Source organism: Equus caballus, unplaced genomic scaffold (genome assembly GCF_041296265.1).
Source record: "Equus caballus isolate H_3958 breed thoroughbred unplaced genomic scaffold, TB-T2T haplotype1-0000019, whole genome shotgun sequence".
NCBI lineage: Eukaryota > Metazoa > Chordata > Mammalia > Perissodactyla > Equidae > Equus > Equus caballus.
The window spans coordinates 5,022,255-5,045,171 of NW_027222392.1; positions in this window are offsets into that span (position 1 = coordinate 5,022,255).

Genomic DNA, 22,917 nt, shown 5'->3' on the forward strand with positions numbered 1-22,917 from the left:
CCGGCCTGTCCGGCACGTGCTTCTGGCACTTCTGAGAGTTTGTGCTGGCATGCCTGGCAGGTGATTCTGGAGTGTCCGCCAAGTGGTTCTGGCATAGCCGGCAGGTGATATCGGCCTGTCCGGCAGGTGGTTCTGGGGAGTGGATCAGGAACTTCCGGCAAACTCGGTACGTGCTTCCGCCGTCTCCAGCATGTGGTTGTGGCACCTCTGAGAGGTGGTTCCAGCATGTCCGGCAGGTGATTCTGGAGTGTCCAACAAGTGGTGCTGGCGTAGCCGGCTGGTGATTCTGGCGTGTCCGGCAGGTGGTTGTGGCGAGTCAAGCAGGTGGTCCCGGCGTGTACGGCAGGTGGTTCCAGTCTGTCGTGGAGGTGGTTCCGGAGTGTCTGCCGAGTGGTTGTGGCGTAGCCGGCAGGTGATTTTGGCGTGTCAAGCAGGTGGTTCTGGGGAGTGGAGCAGGTGGTTCCGGTATACTCGGCAGGCTTTCCCGGCGTGTCTGGCACATGGTTCTGGCACGTCTGAGAGGTGGTTCCGGCATGCCCGGCAGGTGATCCCGGAGAGTCCTCCAAGTGGTTCTGGCGTACCCCGCAGGTGTTTCTGGTGTGTCCGGCAGGTGGCTCTGGTGAGTCGAGCAGGTGGTTCCGGCGTGCTCGGCAGGTGGTTCCGGCAGCTCCGGCAGGTGTTTGCCGTCTGTCCAGGACGTGGTTCTGGCATGCCCGCAAGGTGATTTTGGGGTGTCCACCAAGTGGTTTTGGCGTAGCCGGCATATGATTTTGGCCTGTCCGGCAGGTGGTTCTGGCATGTCCAGCAGGTGCTTCCGGTGCGCTCGGCAGGTGCTTCTGGTCTCTCCTGCACGTGGTTGTGGCACGTCTGAGAGATGGTTCCGGCATGCCCGGCAAGTGATTCCGGAGTGTCCGGCATGTGGTTCTGGCACCTCTGAGAGGTGGTTCCGGCATGCCCGGCACGTGGTTCCAGCAAGCCCGGAAGGTGATTGCGAAGTGTTCACCAACTGGTTGTGGCGTAGACGGGAGGTGATTTTTGGGTCTCCGGCAGGTGGTTCTGGTGAGTCGACCAGGAGGTTCCTGCGTGCTTGGCAGGTGGTTCAGGCATGTCTGGTAGGTGGTTTCTGTCTGTTTGGGGTGTGGTTCCGGCATCTCATGCACATGGTTCTGTCACGTCTGAGATGTCGTTCCGGCCGGCCCGACGGGTGTTTCTGCAGTGTCCGCCGAGAGGTTCCGGCGTAGTTGTCAGGTCATTTTGGCATGATCTGCAGTTGGTTCCAGCAAGTCTGGCAGGTGATTGCGAAGTGTTCAAGACCTGGTTGTGGCGTAGACGGCAGGTGATTTTTGCGTCTCCGGCAGGTGGTTCTGGTGAGTCGAGCAGGAGGTTCCTGCGTGCTCGGCAGGTGCTTCCGGTGTCATTGGCACGTGGTTCTGGCATGTCTGAGAGGTGGTTCCGGCATGCCTGGCCGGTGATTACAGAGTGATCGCCAAGTGGTTCTGGCGTAGCCGGCAGGTGATTTTGCCATGTCCGGCATGTGGTTCCAGAGAGTCGAGCATGTGGTTCCGGCGTGCTCGACAATTGGTTCAGGCAGGTCCGGCAGAGGGTTCCGGTCTGTCCGGGAGGTTGTTCCGGCGTGTCCGGCATTGGTTCTGGCACGTCTGAGAGGTGGTTCTATCATGCCCAGCAGGTGATTCAGAGAGTCCACCACGTGGTTTTGGCGTAGCCGGCAGGTGATTTTGGCATGTCCGGCAGGTTTTTCAGGCGAGTTGAGCAGGTGCTTCCGGCATGCCCGAAAGCTGATTCCGGTGTGTCCGGTAGGTGGTTCCGGCGTGTACGGCACGTGGTTCTGGAACGTCTCAGATGTTGTTGCGCATGCCCAACAGGCGATTCTGGACAGTCCGCCACGTGGTTCTGGCACGTCTGGAGGTGGTTCCAGCATGCCCGGCACGTCATCCCGGAGAGTCCTCCAAGTGGTTCTGGCATAGCCCGCAGGTGTTTTTGGCAAGTCCGGCAGGTGGTTCCGTCGTGCTCGGCAGGTGGTTCAGGCGTGGCCGGCAGGTGGTTCCAGTCTGTCCAGTACGTGTTTCCAGCTTGTGCGGCACGTGGTTCTGGTACGTCTGAGAGGTGGTTATTGCATGCCCGGCAGGTGATTCCGGACTGTCCCCCAGGTGGTTCTCGCATAGCCAGCTGTTGATTTTGGCCTGTCTGGCAGGTGGTCCCGGCGAGTCGAGCAGGTGGCTCCGGCGTGCTCGGCAGGTGTTTCCGGCATGTCTGGCTGGTGGTTCTGGTCTGTCCAGTAGGTCGTTCCGGCATGTCCAGCACGTGCTTCTGGCACTTCTGAGAGGTGGTTCTGGCATGCCAGGCAGGTGATTCCGTAGTGTTGGGTAAGTGGTTCTGGCGTAGCCGTCAGCTCATTTTGGCGTGTCAGGCATGTGGGTCCTGTGAGTCAAGCAGGTGGTTCTGGTGTGCTCGGCAGGTGGTCCAGGCGTGCCAGGCAGGTGGTTCCGGTCTTACGGGGAGGGGGATCCGGCGTGTCCAGCACGTTGTTCCAGCACGTCTGAGAGGTGGTTCTATGATGCCCGGCAGATGATTCCAGAGAGTCCAGCAAGTGGTTTGGGCGTAGCCGGCAGGTGATTTTGGCATGTCCGGCAGGTGGTTCAGACGAGTTGAGCATGTGGTTCCGGCGTGCTCGGCAGGTGCTTCCGGAGTGCTTGCCAAGTTGTTCTGGCGTAGCCGGCAGGTGATTTCGCATGTCAGGCGGTGTTTCCAGCGTGTCGAGCCGGTGGTTCCGGCTTGTCCGGCAGGTGTTTGCCGTGTGTCCGGCAGGTGGTTCTGGGGTGTCCAGCACGAGGTTCTGCCACGTCTAACATGTTGTGCGGGCATGCCCTTCACGTGATTGCAGCTTGTCCCGCAAGTGGTTCTGGTGTAGCCGGCAGGTGATTTTTGCGTGTCCAGCAGTTGGGACTGGTGAGTCAAGCACGTGGTTCCGGCGAGTGTTTCCTGTGGTTCCGGTCTGTCCGGGCGATGGTTCCGGCCTGTCCGGCACGTGCTTCTGGCACTTCTGAGAGGTTGTGCTGGCATGCACGGCAGGGGATTCCGGAGTGTCCGCCAATTGGTAATGGCGTAGCCAGCAGGTGATTTTGCCAAGTCCAGCATGTGGTTCCAGCGAGTCGAGCATGTGGTTCCGGCGTGCTCGACAGTGGCTCAGGCAGGTCCGGCAGGTGGTTCCGGCATGTCCGGCACGTGGTTCCGGCACGTCTGAGAGGTGGTTCTATGATGCCCGGCAGGTGATTCCAGAGAGTCCACCAAGTGGTTTTGGCGTAGCCGGCAGGTGATTTTGGCGTGTCCCGCAGGTGGTTCAGGCGACTTGAGCAGGTGGTTCCGACGTGCTCGGCAGGTGCTTCCGGCGTCTCCGGCACGTGTTTCTGGCACATCTGACATGTGGTTCCGGCATGCCCAAAAGGTGATTCCGGTGTGTCCAGCAGGTGGTTCCGTCGAGTCGAGCACCTGGCTGTGGTGTGTTCGGCAGGTGGTTCCGGCATGTCTGGCAGTTAGTTCCGTTCTGTCCGATAGGTCGTTCCGGCATGTCCAGCACGTGCTCCTGGCACGTCTGAGAGGTTGTTCCGGCATGCCAGGCAGGTGTTTCCGTAGTGTCCGCCAGGTGGATCTGGCGTACCCGGCAGGTGATTGTGGCGTGTCCACTAGGTGGTTCTGGGGAGTGGATCAGCTGGTTCCGGCATACTCGGCAGGTGGTACCGGCATGTCCAGAACATGGTTCTCGCAAGTCTGAGAGGTGGTTCCGGCATGCCCGACAGGTGATTCCGGAGTGTTCGCCAAGTGGTTCTGGCGTAGCCGGCAGGTGAGTTTGCATGTCCGGTAATGGTTCTGGCGAGTCGGGCCGGTGGTTCCGGCGTGTCCGGCAGGTGGTTCCGGCATGTCCAGCAGGTGGTTCAGGTGCACTCGGCAGGTGCTTCCGGTCTCTCCAGCACGTGGTTGTGGCACATCTGAGAGATGGTTCCGGCATGCCCGGCAGGTGATTCCGGAGTGTCCGGAATGTGGTTCTGGCACCTCTGAGATGTGGTTCCGGCATGCCCGGCAGGTGGTTCCGAAGTGTCTGCCGAGTGCTTCTGGCGCAGCTGGCAGGTGATTCTGGCGTGTCCAGCAGGTGGTTCTGGGGCGTGGATCAGGTGGTTCCGGCATACTCGGCAGGTGGTTACGGCGTGTCCGGAAGATGGTTCTGGCACGTCTGAGAGGTGGTTCCGGCATGCCCAGCAGGTGATTCCGGAGTGTTCGCCAAGTGGTTCTGGCGTAGCCGGCAGGTTATTTTGCATGTCCGGCAATGGTTCCGGCGAGACGAGCCGGTGGTTCCGGCTTGTCCAGCAGGTGGTTCCTGTCTGTCCAGCAGGTGGTGCTGGTGTGTCCGGGACGAGGTTCTGGCACGTCTGAGAGGTTGTGTCGCCATGCACTTCACGTGTTTCCGGCTTGTCGGCCAAGCGGTTCAGGTGTAGCGGGCAGGTGATTTTGGCGTGTCCGGCAGGTGGGACCGGTGAGTCAAGCAGGTGGTTCCGGCGAGTGTTTCCTGTGTTTCCGGTCTGTCCGGGAGATGGTTCCGGCCTGTCCGGCACATGCTTCTGGCACTTCTGAGAGGTTGTGCTGTCATGCCCGGCAGGTGATTCTGGAGTGTCCACCAAGTGGTTCTGGAATAGCTGGCAGGTGATTTTGTCGTGTCCAGCAGGTGGTTCTGGAGAGTGGAGCAGGAACTTCCGGCATTCTCGGCAGGTGCTTCTGCCGTCTCCAGCATGTGGCTGTGGCACCTCTGAGAGGTGGTTCCAGCATTCTCGGCAGGTGATTCCGGAGTGTCCGACAAGTGGTTGTGGCGTAGCCAGCTGGTGATTCTGGGGTGTCCGGTAGGTGGTTCCGGGGAGTCAATCAGGTGGTTCCGGGGTGCTCGGCAGGTGGTTCAGGCGAGTCTGGCAGGTGGTTTCCGTCTGTTCGTGGTGTGGTTCCGGCATCTCAGGCACCTGGTTCTGGCACGTCTGAGAAGTGGATCCGGCCGACGCGAGAGGTGTTTCCAGAGTTTCCGCCAAGGGGTTCTGGCATAGTTGGCAGGTGATTTTGGCGTGACCTGCAGGTGGTTCCAGCAAGCCCGGCAGGTGATTCCGAAGTGTTCACCAACAGGTTGTGGCGTAGCCGGCATGTGATTTTTGCGTGTCCGTCAGGTGCTTCTGGTGAGTCGAGCAGGTTGTTCCGGCGTGCTCGGCAGGTGCTTCCGGTGTCATTGGCATGTGGTTCTGACATGTCTGACAGGTGGTTCTGGCATGCCCGGCAGGTGATTGCAGAGTGTTCGCCAAGTGGTTCTGGCATAGTCGGCAGGTGATTTTGCATGTCCGGCGGTGGTTCCGGCAACTCGAGCCGCTTGTTCTGGTGTGTCTGGCAGTTGGTTCCGGTCTGTCCGGCAGGTGGTTCTGGGGTGTCTAGCACGAGGTTCTGGCACGTCTGAGAGGTTGTGCCGTCATGCCCAATACATTATTCCGCCTTGTATTCTAAGTGGTTCTGGCATAGCCGGCAGGTGATTTTGGCGTGTCCGGCAGGTGGTACTGGCGTGCTCAGCACGTGGTTCCAGTCTGGGCAGTACATGTTTCCAGCTTGTCCGGCAAGTGGTTCTGGTACGTCTGAGAGGTGGTTCCAGCTTGTTGGGCAGGTGGTTACGGTCTGTCCCGGAGGTGTTTCTGGCATGTCTGTAATGTGTTTCTGGCACGTCTGCGACTGCTTCAGGCATGCCTGGGAGCTGATTCCTGGGTGTCCACCAAGTGGTTCTGGCATCACCAGCAGGATATTTTGGCATGTCCAGCAGGTCTTTCCTGCTTTTTGGGCTCGTGGCTCTGGCTTGTAAGACAGGTGTTGGTGGCATTTCTGGCCCCCGGTTCTGACATACTCTGCAGCTGGTTTCACTGTTTCTGGCACCTGTTTGCGGCATATCCATCAGGTGTTTCCAATGTGTCTGGCATGTTTTTGTGCTGCGTTTGGAATCTGGTTCTGTCGTGTCTGTTGTGTGCAGCTGGCATGTTGAAGAGATGGTTCTGCAGTGTCAGAATTGTTGTTCCACTGTGTTCAGCAGGTGGTTACAGGTGGTTCTGGCATGCAACGTGGGTGCTACTGGTGTGCCTGTTGGGTCGTTCTGGCATGAATGTGTGGTTCTTTGAGAGTGTGCGGAGGGTGGTTTTGGCATGTCTCCCGGGGTTTTCTGGCATCTAAGGGGCATGATTCCTTTTTATGCGTCAGGAGAGCTCGTTCTCAACTTCCTAAAGAGATGGAAGAAAGATGGTCTGTGGCTTGTCGCCCCTAGAGGGGTGGAGCCAATGCATTGTGCATTCCGCGTCTAGAACAATGGAGGGCAAAACTGAGAGGAAAGGGGCCTTTCTGACATAGGTGTTTTCTGGCACTCTCTCCACCAGTGGTCAACTGTGGTTGGTGAAAAGCGTATTGTCTCTCTCATGCTAAACACATGGTTGAACAATCATTTGGGACTCAGCCCAGTTGGTTAAGGGGAAGATGTAGGCATTTTGTCTGAGCTGGGTTGGCAAGGTGGAATTGCGGCAGAAGCAGAAGTTCTAAAGCTGCGAGTTAAGGGCTGGGAAGAAATGCCATTTGAGCTGCCTTTGTATGAGAAGTTCCCAGTCTGCTGTAACAGGACTGTGGCAAGCGAGTTGTTTGTCAGCTTCCTAAAGAGCTGGAGGCAAGACAGTTTATGGCTTGTCTCCCATTGAAGGATGGAGGCAGTGCTTTGTGCCTTCCACCTCTAGAGCAATGGAGGGCACGGCTGAGAGCAAAGGGCCCTTTCTGACATAGGTGCATTCTGACACTCTCTGACCCAGTGCACAATGGCGGTTTGTATAAAGCCTATTGTCTGCTCCTGCTAAGCATGTGGAAGCACAATCAGGTGGGCATCGCCCCTGTTGCTTAAGGGGAAGATGTAGGCATTTCGTCTGAGCCGGGTTGGCAAGGTGGAACTGTGGCAGAAGCAGAAGTCCTAAAGCGGCCAGTTAAGCACTGGGAAGAAATGGCATTTGAGATGCCTCTGTATGAGAGTTTCCTCGTATGCTGTAACAGCACTGAGGAAAGGGAGTTCTTTCTCAGCTTCTTAAAGAGCTGGAGGCAAGACAGTTTATGGCTTGTCTCCCATTGAAGGATGGAGACAGTAATTTGAGCCTTCCACCTCCACAGCAATGCAGGGCACGGCTGAGAGTAAAGGGGTCTTTCTGCCATTGGTGCTTTCTGACACTCTCCCAACCATTGCAATTCGTGGTTAGTTAAAAGCCTATTGTCTCTCTCCTCCTCAGCATGTGGAACCACAATCATATGGGCCTCATCCCCATTGCTCAAGGGGAAGATGTAGGCATTTCGTCTGAGCCAGGATGCCAAGGTGGAAACGTGCAGGGTGCAGATGTCCCAGACAGGCGAGTGAAGTGCTGAAAAGAAATGGTGTTCAGCCTCCTTTGTATGAGATGTTCCCAGGACGCTGTAAGAGCACTGTGGAAAGGGAGTTTTTTCTCCACTTCCTAAAGAGCTGGAAGCAGGACAAGATGTGGTTTGTCTCCCATTGAGGGGTGGATCCAGAACCAGTGCCTTGTGCCTTCCACCTCGAGAGCAATGGAGGGCATGGCTGAGAGCAAAGGGGCCTTTCTGACATAGCTGCTTTCCGACGCTCTGTAAGCAGTGTATAATGGTGGTTGGAAAAAGGCATGCAGTCTATCGCCCCCTAAGCATGTGGATGCTCAATCATTTGGGAATCAGCACAGTTGCTTCAGGGGAAGATGTAGGCATTTCGTCTGAGCCGCTTTGGCAAGGTGGAAATGCGGCAGAAGCAGATGTTGCAGATTGGTGAGTTAAGGGATGAAAAGACACGGTGTTCAGCTGCCTTTGTATGAGATGTGTCCAGGACGCTGTAAGAGCACTGTGGAATGCGAGTGCTTTCCCAGCTTCCTAAAGAGCTGGACGCAGGACAGTTGATGGCTTGTCTCCCATTGAAGGATGGAGGCAGTGCTTTGTGCCTTCCAGCTCTAGAGCAATGGAGGGCACGGCTGAGAGCAAAGGGCCCTTTCTGACATAGGTGCATTCTGACACTCTCTGAGCCAGTGCACAATGGCGGTTTGTAAAAAGCCTATTATCTGCTCCTGCTAAGCATGCGGAAGCACAGTCATCTGGGCCTCGTCCCCGTTGCTGAAGGGGAAGATGTAGACATTTCGTCTGAGCCGGGTTGGCAAGGTGGAAATGTGGCAGGAGCAGAAGTTCCAAATCTGCGAGTTAAGCGCTGAAAAGAAATGGCATAGCAGCTGCCTTGTATGAGATGTTGCCAGGACATAGAAAGAGCACTGTTGAAAGCGAGTTCTTGCTCAGCTTCCTAAAGAGATGGAAGGAAGATGGTCTGTGGCTTGTCGCCCCTTGATGGGGGGAGCCAGTGCATTGTGCATTCCACGTCTAGAGCAATGAAGGGCACGGCTGAGAGCAAAGGGGTCTTTCTGACATAGCTGCTTTCCGACACTCTCTCCAGCAGTGCACAATGGTGGTTGGAAAAAGGCGTGCAATCTATCGCCTCCTAAGCACGTGGACGCTCAATCATTTGGGAGTCAGCCCAGGTGCTTCAGGGGAAGATGTAGGCATTTCGTCTGAGCCGGGTTGGCAAGGTGGAATTGCGGCAGAAGCAGAAGTCCTAAAGCTGCGAGTGAAGGGCTGGGAAGAAATGCCATTTGAGCTGCCTTTGTATGAGAAGTTCCCTGGTCTGCTGTAACAGGACTGTGGAAAGCGAGTTGTTTGTCAGCTTCCTAAAGAGCTGGAGGCAAGACAGTTTATGGCTTGTCTCCAATTGAAGGATGGAGGCAGTGCTTTGTGCCTTCCACCTCTAGAGCAATGGAGGGCACGGCTGAGAGCAAAGGGCCCTTTCTGACATTGGTGCTTTCTGACACTCCCCCAACCATTGCTCAAGGGCGGTTTGTTAATAGCCTATTGTCTCTCTCCTACTAAGCAGGTGGAACCACAATCATTCGGGCCTCGTCCTCATTGCTTAAGGGGAAGTTGTAGGCATTTCGTCTGAGCCGGCTTGACAAGGTGGAAATGTGGCACATGCAGATGTTCCAGATCGGCGAGTGAAGTGCTGGAAGAAACGGCGTTCAGCTGCCTTTGTATGAGATGTTCCCTGGACGCTCTAAGAGCACTATGGAATGCGAGTTCTTTCTCAGCGTCCTAAAGAGCTGGACGCAAGAAGGTGTGTGGTTCGTCTGCCATTGAGGGGTGGAGCCAGAGGCAGTGCATTGTGCCTTCCTCCTCTAGAGCAATTCAGGGCATGGCTGAGATCAAAGGGACCTTTCTGACATAGGTGCTTTCTGACACTCTCTCCACCAGTGCACAATCGTGATTGTAAAATGCCTGTCTCTCTCCTTTTAAGCATGTGGAAGCACAGTCATATGGGCCTCGTCCCCGTTGCTGAAGGTGAAGATGTAGGCATTTCGTCGGAGCCCGGATGGCAAGGTGGAAATGTGGCAGAAACAGAAGTTCCAAATCGGCAACTTAAGGGCGGAAAAGAAACGGCATTTCAGCTGCCTTTGTATGAGATGTTCCCTGGACTCTGTAAGATCACTGTTGCAAGCAAATTCCTTCTCAGCTTCCTAAAGAGATGGAAGCAAGGTGGTCTGTGGCTTGTCGCCCCTTGAGGGGGGGATCCAGTGCATTGTGCATTCCACGTCTAGAGCAATGGAGGGCACGGCTGAGAGCAAAGGGGTCTTTCTGACATAGCTGGTGGTTCCAGTTAGTCCGGGAGGTGTTTCCGGCGTGTCCGGCACGTTTTTCAGGCACGTCTGAGGGGGTGGTTCCGGCATGCACGGCAGGTGATTGCGGAGTGTCCGCCAAGTGGTTCCCGCGTAGGTGGCAGGTGGTTCAGGCGGGTCCAGCAGGTGGTTCTGGGGAGTGGATCAGGTGGTTCTGGCATGCTTGGCAGGTGCTTCCGGCGTCTCCTGCACGTGGTTCTCGTACGTATGAGAGGTGGTTCCGGCACGCCAGACAGGTGATTTTGGAGTGTCCGGCAAGTGGTTCTGGCATAGCCGGCAGCTGATTTTGGCATGTCCGGCAGGTGGCAGGTGGCTCCAGAGAGTCGAGCAGGTTGTTCCGGCATGCTCAGCAGGTGGATCCGGCGTGCTCGCCAGGGGGTTCAGGCGGGTCTGGCAGGTGGTTTTGGTCTGTTCGGGGAGTGGTTCCGGAATCTCAGGCACATGGTTCTGGCATGTCTGAGAGGTGGTTGCGGCCGGCCCGACAGGTGTTTCTGGAGTGTCCGCCAAGTGGTTCTGGCGTGGCTGAAAGGTGATGTTGGCGTTACCGGCAGGTGGTTCCAGCCAGCCCGGCAGGTGATTCCGGAGTGTCTGCCGAGTGGTTCTGGCGTAGCCGGCAGGTGATTTTGGCGTGTCCAGCAGGTGGTTCCGGCGAGCTCGGCAGGTGGTACCGGCGTGTCCAGAACATGGTTCTGGCAAGTCTGAGAGGTGGTTCCGGCACGCCCGACAGGTGATTCCGGAGCGTCCGCCAAGTGTTTCTGGCGTACCCGGCAGGTGATTTTGACATGTCCGACAGGTGTATCTTGCGAGTCGAGCAGGTGGCTCAGGCATGCTCAGCTGGTGCTTCCGGCGTCTCTGGCACATGGTTCTGGTGTGTCTGAGAGCTGGTTCTGGCATGTCCGGCAGATGATTCCGGAATGTCCACCAAGTGGTTCTTGAATACCTCGCAGGTGATTTTGGCGTGTCAGGAAGTTGATTCCGGCTAGTTGAGCAGGTGGATCAGGCGTGCTCGCCAGGGGGTTTAGGCGGGTCTGGCAGGTGGTTTCGGTCTGTTCGGGGAGTGGTTCCGGCATCTCAGGCACATGGTTCTGGCACGTCTGAGAGGTGGTTCCGGCCGTCCGGAGAGGTGTTTCCGGAGTGTCCGCCAAGTGGTTCTGGCGTAGCTGGAAGGTGATTTTGGCGTGACCAGCAGGTGGTTCCAGCCAGCCCGGCAGGTGATTCCGGAGTGTCTGCCGTGTGGTTCTGGCGTAGCCGGCAGGTGATTTTGGCGTGTCCAGCAGGTGGTTCCGGCAAGCTCGGCAGGTGGTACCGGCGTGTCCGGAACATGGTTCTGGCAAGTCTGAGAGGTGGTTCCGGCATGCCCGACAGGTGATTCAGGAGTGTCCGCCACGTGGTTCTGGCGTACACGGCAGGTGATTTTGGCGTGTCTGGCAGGTGTTTCTTGCAAGTCGAGCATTTGGCTCAGGCATGCTCAGCAGGTGCTTCCGGCGTGTCTGGCACGTGGTTCTGGTGTGTCTGAGAGCTGCTTCTGGCATGTCCGGCAGATGATTCCGGAGTGTCCACCAAGTGGTTGTGGCATACCCGGCAGGTGATTTTAGCGTGTCAGGTAGGTGGTTCCGGCGAGTCGTGTAGGTGGTTCCAACGTGCTGGGCAGGTGGTTCAGGCTGATCTGGCAGGTGGTTTCGGTCTGTTCGGGGTGTGGTTCCGGCATCTCAGGCACATGGTTCTGGCACGTCTGATAGGTGGTTCCGGCCGGCCCGACAGGTGTTTCCATGGTGTCCGCCAAGTGGGTCTGGCATAGCTGGCAGGTGATGTTGGCGTGACCGGCAGGTGGTTCCAGCCAGCCCGGGAGGTGATTCCGAAGAGTTCACCAAATGGTTGTGGCGTAGCCGGAAGGTGATTTTGGCGTGTCCAGCAGGTGGTTTTGGCGAGTCGAGCAGGTGGTTCTGGCGTGCTCGTCAGGTGCTTCCTGTGTCATTGGCATGTGGTTCCGGCATGTCGGAGAGGTGGTTCCGCCATGCCCGGCAGGTGATTCCGGAGTGTTCGCCAAGTGGTTCTGGCGTAGCCGGCAGGTGATTTTGCATGTCCAGCAATGGTTCCGGCGAGTCGAGCCGGTGGTTCCGGCATGTCCGGCAGGTTGTTCCGGCATGTCCAGCACGTGGTTCCAGCATGCCCGGCAGGTGATTCCGGAGTGTCCGGCATCTGGTTCTGGCACCTCTGAGAGGTGGTTCCGGCATTCCCGGCAGGTGATACCGGAGTGTCCGGCATTTGGTTCTGGCACCTCTGAGAGGTGGTTCCGGAATGCCTGGCATGTGATTCCGGAGTGTCTGCCGAGTGGTTCTGGCTTAGCCGGCAGTTGATTTTGGCGTGTCCACTAGATGGTTCTGGGGAGTGGATCAGCTGGTTCCGGCATACTCGGCAGGTGGTACCCGCGTGTCCAGTACATGGTTCTGGCAAGTCTGAGAGGTGGTTCCGGCACGTCCGACAGGTAATTCCGGAGCGTGCGCCAAGTGTGTCTGGCGTAACCGGCAGGTGATTTTGGCATGTCCGACAGGTGTATCTTGCGAGTCGAGCAGGTGGCTCAGGCATGCTCAGCTGGTGCTTCCAGCGTCTCTGGCACGTGGTTCTGGTGTGTCTGAGAGCTGGTTCTGGCATCTCCGGCAGATGATTCCGGAGTGTCCACCAAGTGGTTCTGGTATACCTGGCAGGTGATTTTGGCGTTTCAGGAAGTTGGTTCCGGCTAGTTCAGCAGGTGGATCAGGCGTGCTCGCCAGGGGATTCAGGCGGGTCTGGCAGGTGGTTTCGGTCTGTTCGGGGTGTGGTTCCGGCATCTCAGGCAGATGGTTCTAACACGTCTGAGAGGTGGTTCTGGCCCTCCCGACAGGTGTTTCCATGGCGTCCGCCAAGTGGTTCTGGCATAGCTGGCAGGTGATGTTGGCGTGAACGGCAGGTGGTGCCAGCCAGCCCGGCAGGTGATTCCGGAGTGTCTGCCGAGTGGTTCTGGCGTAGCCGGCAGGTCATTTTGCATGTCCGGTGGTGGTTCCGGCGAGTCGAGCCACTGGTTCCGGCGTGTCCAGCAGGTGGTTCCGGTCTGTCCGGCAGGTGGTTCTGGCGTGTCCAGCCCGAGGTTCTGGCACTTCTGAGAGTTGGTTCCGGCATGCCCGACAGGTGATTCCGGAGTGTCCGCCACGTGGTTCTGGCATACCCGGCAGGTGATTTTGGCGTGTCTGGCAGGTGTTTCTTGCAAGTCGAGCATTTGGCTCAGGCATGCTCAGCAGGTGCTTCCGGCGTGTCTGGCACGTGGTTCTGGTGTGTCTGAGAGCTGGTTCTGGCATGTCCGGCAGATGATTCCGGAGTGTCCACCAAGTGGTTGCGGCATACCCGGCAGGTGATTTTAGCGTGTCAGGTAGGTGGTTCCAGCGAGTCGAGTAGGTGCTTCCGGCGTGCTGGGCAGGTGGTTCAGGCGGGTCTGGCAGGTGGTTTCGGTCTGTTTGGGGTGTGGTTCCGGCATCTCAGGCACATGGTTCTGGCACGTCTGATAGGTGGTTCGGGCCGGCCCGACAGGTGTTTATATGGTGTCAGCCAAGTGGTTCTGGCATAGCTGGCAGGTGATGTTGGCGTGACCGGCAGGTGGTTCCAGCCAGCCCGGCAGGTGATTCGGAAGAGTTCACCAAAAGGTTGTGGCCTAGCCGGCAGGTGATTTTGGCGTGTCCAGCAGGTGGTTTTGGCGAGTCGAGCAGGTGGTTCTGGCGTGCTCGGCAGGTGCTTCCGGTGTCACTGGCATGTGGTTCCGGCATGTCTGAGAGGTGGTTCCGCCATGCCCGGCAGGTGATTCCGGAGTGTTCGCCAAGTGGTTCTGGCGTAGCCGTCAGGTGATTTTGCATGTCCGGCAATGGTTCCGGCGAGTCGAGCCGGTGGTTCCGGCATGTCCGGCAGGTGGTTCCGGCATGCCCGGCAGGTGATTCTGGAGTGTCCGGCATGTGGTTCTGGCACCTCTGAGAGGTGGTTCCGGCATGCCCGGCAGGTGATACCGGAGTGTTCGCCAAGTGGTTCTGGGGTAGCCGGCAGGTGATTTTGCATGTCCGGCAATGGTTCCGGCGAGTCGAGCCGGTGGTTCCGGCATGTCCGGCAGGTTGTTCCGGCATGTCGAGCACGTGGTTCCAGCATGCCCGGCAGGTGATTCCGGAGTGTCCGGCATGTGGTTCTGGCACCTCTGACAGGTGGTTCTGGCATTCCCGGCAGGTGATACCGGAGTGTCCGGATTTTGGTTCTGGCACCTCTGAGAGGTGGTTCCGGAATGCCTGGCATGTGATTCCGGAGTGTCTGCCGAGTGTTTCTGGCGTAGCCGGCAGTTGATTTTGGCGTGTCCACTAGATGGTTCTGGGGAGTGGATCAGCTGGTTCCGGCATACTCGGCAGGTGGTACCTGCGTGTCCAGTACATGGTTCTGGCAAGTCTGAGAGGTGGTTCCGGCACGTCCGACAGGTAATTCCGGAGTGTCCGCCAAGTGTTTCTGGCGTAACCGGCAGGTGATTTTGGCATGTCCGACAGGTGTATCTTGCGAGTCGAGCAGGTGGCTCAGGCATGCTCAGCTGGTGCTTCCAGCGTCTCTGGCACGTGGTTCTGGAGTGTCTGAGAGCTGGTTCTGGCATCTCCGGCAGATGACTCCGGAGTGTCCACCAAGTGGTTCTGGTATACCTGGCAGGTGATTTTGGCGTTTCAGGAAGTTGGTTCCGGGTAGTTCAGCAGGTGGATCAGGCGTGCTCGCCAGGGGATTCAGGCGGGTCTGGCAGGTGGTTTTGGTCTGTTCGGGGTGTGGTTCCGGCATCTCAGGCACATGGTTCTGACACGTCTGAGAGGTGGTTCTGGCCGGCCCGACAGGTGTTTCCATGGTGTCCGCCAAGTGGTTCTGGCATAGCTGGCAGGTGATGTTGGCGTGACCTGCAGGTGGTTCCAGCCAGCCCGGCAGGTGATTCCGGAGTGTCTGCCGAGTGGTTCTGGCGTAGCCGGCAGGTCATTTTGCATGTCCGGCGGTGGTTCCGGCGAGTCGAGCCACTGGTTCCGGCGTCTCCAGCAGGTTGTTCCGGTCTGTCCGGCAGGTGGTACTGGCGTGTCCAGCCCGAGGTTCTGGCACGTCTGAGAGTTGGTTCCGGCATGCCCGACAGGTGATTCCGGAGTGTCCGCCACGTGGTTCTGGCGTACCCGGCAGGTGATTTTGGCGTGTCTGGCAGGTGTTTCTTGCAAGTCGAGCAGGTGGCTCAGGCATGCTCAGCTGGTGCTTCTGGCGTCTCTGGTACGTGGATCTGGTGTGTCTGAGAGCTGGTTCTGGCATGTCCGGCAGATGATTCCGGAGTGTCCACCAAGTGGTTCTTGAATACCTGGCAGGTGATTTTGGCATGTCAGGAAGGTGGTTCCGGCTAGTTGAGCAGGTGGATCAGGCGTGCTCGCCAGGGGGTTCAGGCGGGTCTGGCAGGTGGTTTCGGTCTGTTCGGGGAGTGGTTCCGGCATCTCAGGCACATGGTTCTGGCACGTCTGAGAGGTGGTTGCGGCCGGCCCGACTGGTGTTTCCGGAGTGTCCGCCAAGTGGTTCTGGCGTAGATGAAAGGTGATGTTGGCGTGACCGGCAGGTGGTTCCAGCCAGCACGGCAGGTGATTCCGGAGTGTCTGCCGAGTGGTTCTGGCGTAGCCGGCAGGTGATTTTGGCGTGTCCAGCAGTTGGTTTTGGCGAGTCGAGCAGGTGGTTCTGGCGTGCTCGGCAGGTGCTTCCGGTGTCATTGGCATGTGGTTCCGGCATGTCTGAGAGGTGCTTCCGCCATGCCCGGCATGTGATTCCGGAGTGTTCCCCAAGTGGTTCAGGCATAGCCGGCAGGTGATTTTGCATGTCCGGCAATGGTTCCGACGAGTCGAGCCAGTGGTTCCGGTATGTCCGGCAGGTGGTTCCGGCATGCCCGGCAGGTGATTCCGGAGTGTCCGGCATGTGGTTCTGGCACCTCTGAGAGGTGGTTCCGGCATGGCCGGCAGGTGATACCGGAGTGTTCGCCAAGTGGTTCTGGCGTAGCCGGCAGGTGATTTTGCATGTCCGGCAATTGTTCCGGCGAGTCGAGCCGGTGGTTCCGGAATGTCCGGCAGGTGGTTCCGGCATGTCCGGCAGTTGGTTCCGGCATGTCCAGCACGTGGTTCCAGCATGCCCGGCAGGTGATTCCGGAGTGTCCGGCATGTGGTTCAGGCACCTCTGAGAGGTGGTTCCGACATGCCCGGCAGGTGATACTGGAGTGTCCGGCATTTGGTTCTGGCACCTCTGAGAGGTTGTTCCGGCATGCCCGGCAGGTGATACCGGAGTGTCCGGCATTTGGTTCTGTCAAGTCTGAGAGGTGGTTCTGGCACGCCCGACAGGTGATTCCGGAGCGTCCGTCAAGTGTTTCTGGCGTACCCGGCTGGTGATTTTGACATGTCAGACAGGTGTATCTTGCGAGTCGAGCAGGTGGCTCAGGCATGCTCAGCTGGTGCTTCCGGCGTGTCTGGCACGTGGTTCTGGTGTGTCTGAGAGCTGGTTCTGGCATGTCCGGCAGATGATTCCAGAGTGTCCACCAAGTGGTTCTTGTATACCTGGCAGGTGATTTTCGCATGTCAGGAAGTTGGTTCCGGCTAGTTGAGCAGGTGGATCAGGCGTGCTCGCCAGGGGGTTCAGGCGGGTCTGGCAGGTGGTTTCGGTCTGTTCGGGGTGTGGTTCCGGCATCTCAGGCAGATGGTTCTAACACGTCTGAGAGGTGGTTCTGGCCCTCCCGACAGGTGTTTCCATGGCGTCCGCCAAGTGGTTCTGGCATAGCTGGCAGGTGATGTTGGCGTGAACGGCAGGTGGTGCCAGCCAGCCCGGCAGGTGATTCCGGAGTGTCTGCCGAGTGGTTCTGGCGTAGCCGGCAGGTCATTTTGCATGTCCGGTGGTGGTTCCGGCGAGTCGAGCCACTGGTTCCGGCGTGTCCAGCAGGTGGTTCCGGTCTGTCCGGCAGGTGGTTCTGGCGTGTCCAGCCCGAGGTTCTGGCACTTCTGAGAGTTGGTTCCGGCATGCCCGACAGGTGATTCCGGAGTGTCCGCCACGTGGTTCTGGCATACCCGGCAGGTGATTTTGGCGTGTCTGGCAGGTGTTTCTTGCAAGTCGAGCATTTGGCTCAGGCATGCTCAGCAGGTGCTTCCGGCGTGTCTGGCACGTGGTTCTGGTGTGTCTGAGAGCTGGTTCTGGCATGTCCGGCAGATGATTCCGGAGTGTCCACCAAGTGGTTGCGGCATACCCGGCAGGTGATTTTAGCGTGTCAGGTAGGTGGTTCCAGCGAGTCGAGTAGGTGCTTCCGGCGTGCTGGGCAGGTGGTTCAGGCGGGTCTGGCAGGTGGTTTCGGTCTGTTTGGGGTGTGGTTCCGGCATCTCAGGCACATGGTTCTGGCACGTCTGATAGGTGGTTCGGGCCGGCCCGACAGGTGTTTATATGGTGTCAGCCAAGTGGTTCTGGCATAGCTGGCAGGTGATGTTGGCGTGACCGGCAGGTGGTTCCAGCCAGCCCGGCAGGTGATTCGGAAGAGTTCACCAAAAGGTTGTGGCCTAGCCGGCAGGTGATTTTGGCGTGTCCAGCAGGTGGTTTTGGCGAGTCGAGCAGGTGGTTCTGGCGTGCTCGGCAGGTGCTTCCGGTGTCACTGGCATGTGGTTCCGGCATGTCTGAGAGGTGGTTCCGCCATGCCCGGCAGGTGATTCCGGAGTGTTCGCCAAGTGGTTCTGGCGTAGCCGTCAGGTGATTTTGCATGTCCGGCAATGGTTCCGGCGAGTCGAGCCGGTGGTTCCGGCATGTCCGGCAGGTGGTTCCGGCATGCCCGGCAGGTGATTCTGGAGTGTCCGGCATGTGGTTCTGGCACCTCTGAGAGGTGGTTCCGGCATGCCCGGCAGGTGATACCGGAGTGTTCGCCAAGTGGTTCTGGGGTAGCCGGCAGGTGATTTTGCATGTCCGGCAATGGTTCCGGCGAGTCGAGCCGGTGGTTCCGGCATGTCCGGCAGGTTGTTCCGGCATGTCGAGCACGTGGTTCCAGCATGCCCGGCAGGTGATTCCGGAGTGTCCGGCATGTGGTTCTGGCACCTCTGACAGGTGGTTCTGGCATTCCCGGCAGGTGATACCGGAGTGTCCGGATTTTGGTTCTGGCACCTCTGAGAGGTGGTTCCGGAATGCCTGGCATGTGATTCCGGAGTGTCTGCCGAGTGTTTCTGGCGTAGCCGGCAGTTGATTTTGGCGTGTCCACTAGATGGTTCTGGGGAGTGGATCAGCTGGTTCCGGCATACTCGGCAGGTGGTACCTGCGTGTCCAGTACATGGTTCTGGCAAGTCTGAGAGGTGGTTCCGGCACGTCCGACAGGTAATTCCGGAGCGTCCGCCAAGTGTTTCTGGCGTAACCGGCAGGTGATTTTGGCATGTCCGACAGGTGTATCTTGCGAGTCGAGCAGGTGGCTCAGGCATGCTCAGCTGGTGCTTCCAGCGTCTCTGGCACGTGGTTCTGGAGTGTCTGAGAGCTGGTTCTGGCATCTCCGGCAGATGACTCCGGAGTGTCCACCAAGTGGTTCTGGTATACCTGGCAGGTGATTTTGGCGTTTCAGGAAGTTGGTTCCGGGTAGTTCAGCAGGTGGATCAGGCGTGCTCGCCAGGGGATTCAGGCGGGTCTGGCAGGTGGTTTTGGTCTGTTCGGGGTGTGGTTCCGGCATCTCAGGCACATGGTTCTGACACGTCTGAGAGGTGGTTCTGGCCGGCCCGACAGGTGTTTCCATGGTGTCCGCCAAGTGGTTCTGGCATAGCTGGCAGGTGATGTTGGCGTGACCTGCAGGTGGTTCCAGCCAGCCCGGCAGGTGATTCCGGAGTGTCTGCCGAGTGGTTCTGGCGTAGCCGGCAGGTCATTTTGCATGTCCGGCGGTGGTTCCGGCGAGTCGAGCCACTGGTTCCGGCGTCTCCAGCAGGTTGTTCCGGTCTGTCCGGCAGGTGGTACTGGCGTGTCCAGCCCGAGGTTCTGGCACGTCTGAGAGTTGGTTCCGGCATGCCCGACAGGTGATTCCGGAGTGTCCGCCACGTGGTTCTGGCGTACCCGGCAGGTGATTTTGGCGTGTCTGGCAGGTGTTTCTTGCAAGTCGAGCAGGTGGCTCAGGCATGCTCAGCTGGTGCTTCTGGCGTCTCTGGTACGTGGATCTGGTGTGTCTGAGAGCTGGTTCTGGCATGTCCGGCAGATGATTCCGGAGTGTCCACCAAGTGGTTCTTGAATACCTGGCAGGTGATTTTGGCATGTCAGGAAGGTGGTTCCGGCTAGTTGAGCAGGTGGATCAGGCGTGCTCGCCAGGGGGTTCAGGCGGGTCTGGCAGGTGGTTTCGGTCTGTTCGGGGAGTGGTTCCGGCATCTCAGGCACATGGTTCTGGCACGTCTGAGAGGTGGTTGCGGCCGGCCCGACTGGTGTTTCCGGAGTGTCCGCCAAGTGGTTCTGGCGTAGATGAAAGGTGATGTTGGCGTGACCGGCAGGTGGTTCCAGCCAGCACGGCAGGTGATTCCGGAGTGTCTGCCGAGTGGTTCTGGCGTAGCCGGCAGGTGATTTTGGCGTGTCCAGCAGTTGGTTTTGGCGAGTCGAGCAGGTGGTTCTGGCGTGCTCGGCAGGTGCTTCCGGTGTCATTGGCATGTGGTTCCGGCATGTCTGAGAGGTGCTTCCGCCATGCCCGGCATGTGATTCCGGAGTGTTCCCCAAGTGGTTCAGGCATAGCCGGCAGGTGATTTTGCATGTCCGGCAATGGTTCCGACGAGTCGAGCCAGTGGTTCCGGTATGTCCGGCAGGTGGTTCCGGCATGCCCGGCAGGTGATTCCGGAGTGTCCGGCATGTGGTTCTGGCACCTCTGAGAGGTGGTTCCGGCATGGCCGGCAGGTGATACCGGAGTGTTCGCCAAGTGGTTCTGGCGTAGCCGGCAGGTGATTTTGCATGTCCGGCAATTGTTCCGGCGAGTCGAGCCGGTGGTTCCGGAATGTCCGGCAGGTGGTTCCGGCATGTCCGGCAGTTGGTTCCGGCATGTCCAGCACGTGGTTCCAGCATGCCCGGCAGGTGATACTGGAGTGTCCGGCATTTGGTTCTGGCACCTCTGAGAGGTTGTTCCGGCATGCCCGGCAGGTGATACCGGAGTGTCCGGCATTTGGTTCTGTCAAGTCTGAGAGGTGGTTCTGGCACGCCCGACAGGTGATTCCGGAGCGTCCGTCAAGTGTTTCTGGCGTACCCGGCTGGTGATTTTGACATGTCAGACAGGTGTATCTTGCGAGTCGAGCAGGTGGCTCAGGCATGCTCAGCTGGTGCTTCCGGCGTGTCTGGCACGTGGTTCTGGTGTGTCTGAGAGCTGGTTCTGGCATGTCTGGCAGATGATTCCAGAGTGTCCACCAAGTGGTTCTTGTATACCTGGCAGGTGATTTTCGCATGTCAGGAAGTTGGTTCCGGCTAGTTGAGCAGGTGGATCAGGCGTGCTCGCCAGGGGGTTCAGGCGGGTCTGGCAGGTGGTTTCGGTCTGTTCGGGGAGTGGTTCCGGCATCTCAGGCTCATGGTTCTGGCACGTCTGGGAGGTGGTTCCGGCCGTCCGGAGAGGTGTTTCCGGAGTGTCCGCCAAGTGGTTCTGGCGTAGCTGGAAGGTGATTTTGGCGTGACCAGCAGGTGGTTCCAGCCAGCCCGGCAGGTGATTCCGGAGTGTCTGCCGTGTGGTTCTGGCGTAGCCGGCAGGTGATTCTGGCGTGTCCAGCAGTTGGTTCCTGGGAGCTCGGCAGTTGGTACCAGCGTGTCCGGAACATGGTTCTGGCACGTCTGAGAGATGGTTCCGTCATGCCAGGCAGGTGATTCCGGAGTGTCCGGCATGTGGTTCTGTCACTTCTGATAGGTGGTTCCGGCATGCCCGGCAGGTGATTCCGGAGTGTCCGGCATGTGGTTCTGGCACCTCTGAGAGGTGGTTCCGGCATTCCCGGCAGGTGGTTCCGGAGTGTCTGCCGAGTGGTTCTGGCGTAGTCGGCAGGTGATTCTGGCGTGTCCATCTGGTGGTTGTGGGGAGTGGATCAGGTGGTTCCGGCATACTCGGCAGGTGGTACCGGCGTGTCCGGAACATGGTTCTGACAAGTCTGTGTGGCGGTTCCGGCATGCCCGACAGGTGATTCCGGAGTGTTCGCCAAGTGGTTCTGGCGTAGCCGGCTGGTCATTTTGCATGGCCAGCGGTGGTTCTGGCGAGTCGAGCCGGTGGTTCCGGCGTGTCCGGCGGGTGGTTCTGGCGTGACCGGCACGAGGTTCTGGCACGTCTGAGAGTTGGTTCCAGCATGCCCGACAGGTGATTCCGGAGTGTTCGCCAAGTGGTTCTGGCGTAGCCGGCAGGTGATTTTGCATGTCCGGCAATGGTTCCGGCGAGTCGAGCCGGTGGTTCCGGTATGTCCTGCAGGTGGTTCCGGCATGCCCGGCAGGTGATTCCGGAGTGTCCGGCATGTGGTTCTGGCACCTCTGAGAGGTGGTTCCGGAATGCCTGGCATGTGATTCCGGAGTGTCTGCCGAGTGGTTCTGGCGTAGCCGGCAGTTGATTTTGGCGTGTCCACTAGGTGGTTCTGGGGAGTGGATCAGCGGGTTGCGGCATACTCGGCAGGTGGTACCGGCGTGTCCAGAACATGGTTCTGGCAAGTCTGAGAGGTGGTTCCGGCACGCCCGACAGGTGATTCCGGAGCGTCCGCCAAGTGTTTCTGGCGTACCCGGCAGGTGCTTTACGCCTGTCCGACAGGTGTATGTTGCGAGTCGAGCAGGTGGCTGAGGCATGCTCAGCTGGTGCTTCCGGCGTCTCTGGCACGTGGTTCTGGTGTGTCTGAGAGCTGGTTCTCTCATCTCCGGCAGATGATTCCGGAGTGTCCACCAAGTGGTTCTTGTATACCTGGCAGGGGATTTTGGCGTGTCAGGAAGTTGGTTCCGGCTAGTTGAGCAGGTGGATCAGGCGTGCTCGCCAGGGGGTTCAGGCGTGTCTGGCAGGTGGTTTCGGTCTGTTCGGGGAGTGGTTCCGGCATCTCAGGCTCATGGTTCTGGCACGTCTGAGAGGTGGTTCCGGCCGGCCCGACAGGTGTTTCCATGGTGTCCGCCAAGTGGTTCTGGCATAGCTGTCAGCTGATCTTGGCGTGACCAGCAGGTGGTTTCAGCCAGCCCGGCAGGTGATTCCGGAGTGTCTGCCGTGTGGTTCTGGCGAAGCTGGCAGGTGATTTTGGCGTGTCCAGCAGGTGGTTCCGGCGAGCTCGGCAGGTGGTACCAGCGTGTCCGGAACATGGTTCTGGCACGTATGAGAGATGATCCCGGCATGCCAGGCAGGTGATTCCGGAGTGTCTGGCATGTTGTTCTGGCACCTCTGAGAGGTGGTTCCGGCATGCCCGGCAGGTGATTCCGGAGTGTCCGGCATGTGGTTCTGGCACCTCTGAGAGGTGGTTCCGGCATGCCCGGCAGGTGATTCCGGAGTGTCTGCCGAGTGGTTCTGGCGTAGTCGGCAGGTGATTCTGGCGTGTGCAGCAGGTGGTTCTGGGGAGTGGAACAGGTGGTTCCGGCATACTCGGCAGGTGGTACCGGCGTGTCCGGAACATGGTTCTGGCAAGTCTGAGAGGTGGTTCCGGCATGCCCGACAGGTGATTACGGAGTGTTCGTCAAGTGGTTCTGGCGTAGCCGGCAGGTCATTTTGCATGTCCGGCGGTGGTTCCGGCGAGTCGAGCCGGTGGTTCGGCGTGTCCGGCAGGTGGTTCTGGCGTGACCAGCACGAGGTTCTGGCACGTCTGAGAGTTGGTTCCGGCATGCCCGACAGGTGATTCCAGAGTGTCCGCCACGTGGTTTTGGCGTACCCGGCAGGTGATTTTGGCTTGTCTGGCAGGTGTTTCTTGCAAGTCGAGCATTTGGCTCAGGCATGCTCAGCAGGTGCTTCCGGCGTGTCTGGCACGTGGTTCTGGTGTGTCTGAGAGCTGGTTCTGGCATGTCCGGCAGATGATTCCGGAGTGTCCACCAAGTGGTTGTGGCATACCCAGCAGGTGATTTTAGCGTGTCAGGTAGGTGGTTCCAGCGAGTC